The sequence below is a fragment of the Cyprinodon variegatus genome, unplaced genomic scaffold, assembly GCF_000732505.1.
Source record: "Cyprinodon variegatus isolate N-32 unplaced genomic scaffold, C_variegatus-1.0 Scaffold76, whole genome shotgun sequence".
Taxonomy (NCBI): domain Eukaryota; kingdom Metazoa; phylum Chordata; class Actinopteri; order Cyprinodontiformes; family Cyprinodontidae; genus Cyprinodon; species Cyprinodon variegatus.
Window position 1 is genome coordinate 644844 of NW_015150529.1, and position 1348 is coordinate 646191.

The following is a 1348-nucleotide window of genomic DNA, read 5'->3' on the forward strand; positions in this document are numbered from 1 at the left end:
TGGGGGCGGCCATTTTGGATTCCATTATAGACCGGCTATTTCACGCAGGGGACAATTTACTGCCACGTTTTTGAATATGCGAAGTCCCCGTAAAATGCGTTCAAAGTGCTACAAGAATCGTAATAATATTAAGAAACTTTCGAGATACAATAGGCTCTCGCTGCCTTCGCTGCTCGGGCCTAAAAAGTCCAAAATTCGGTGGGAAAAAAAATTAGAATAGCGCTTTGAATATAGTATGAATGTTGGTATTGACTGAAACTGAAAGTAAAGCAGCTGAGGAGTTCAGATGTGGCTGCTAAGTGGATGGATGCATGAATAAACATTGTTATAGCAATGCTATTGTTAGTCTCCACAGCCAAGGTTTAATATTGTAAGTATATATATTGATTGATTCTTAACTTTACGCTTTGAACGTGCCGGGAATTTTCATTGTCCTCAATGTTCTGATAAGAGTCTCTGGGGAAGATTCACAAAAAAATAAAGTTGCTGTAGATCAGTTTATGTAATCAGTTGATTTTTTCGGTCATGCCAAACTGACGCTTTATTTCGAGGCATTCCAGAACGATCAGACTCTATTTAGTCATCGCCAGCTGGTTTTCTGATAGTCCTTCGGTACCGCCAGCAGGTGGCGCCACGTCTGCTCATGTCTGCTTTTCATACCCTGTACAGGAACTCTACTTAGGCTCAAAAAGGATTAGCAAAGCTCTATCAGGATGGACCTTTGTTCTATATAACCCTATTTTATCACAATCAAATGGTTTTTGCTCTTTTTTTACATGGGCATGAATAATATGACAATGCAACTTTAAGTCCGCCATTTCAACTACTTAACAGAGAAGAATTAATAAGAATTTCAGTCTCTTACAAAATGCTCTACTCAACTCAGTTTGTTTATACAGAGCCAATTAACAACACATTTCATCTCAAGGATCTTTAAAGAGTCAATTTAATCAAATCATCTGGTTGAAATTTTTCTGTCTAAGGAAATCCAGCTGATTGCATCGAGTTATTTATCTCTTGGATGAGCATGGAGTGACAATGAACTGACACTGATGGAATGATCATAAAGACTCACGCACGTGCTGCTTCATTTCTGATGCTGGAACAAGTTAAGTTCTGACGTGTGGCTGAAACATCTTTGCTGCTCTAGCTGTGCGGTCGAAAAGTGGGTCTGATGCGCGTTGGGTGGAGTTACCCTATCCTTTCTTTGCCTGTAAAAATGGAAGCTCTACTGTTATTGCTGTTATAAATGGGTAAAAAGGAGTTTTAATATGTTTTTAAGTGAAAAATTTATCTTTGCAATCAGTTAATAGAGATTACGACCCTGGCTTCAAATATTATTCCAGAG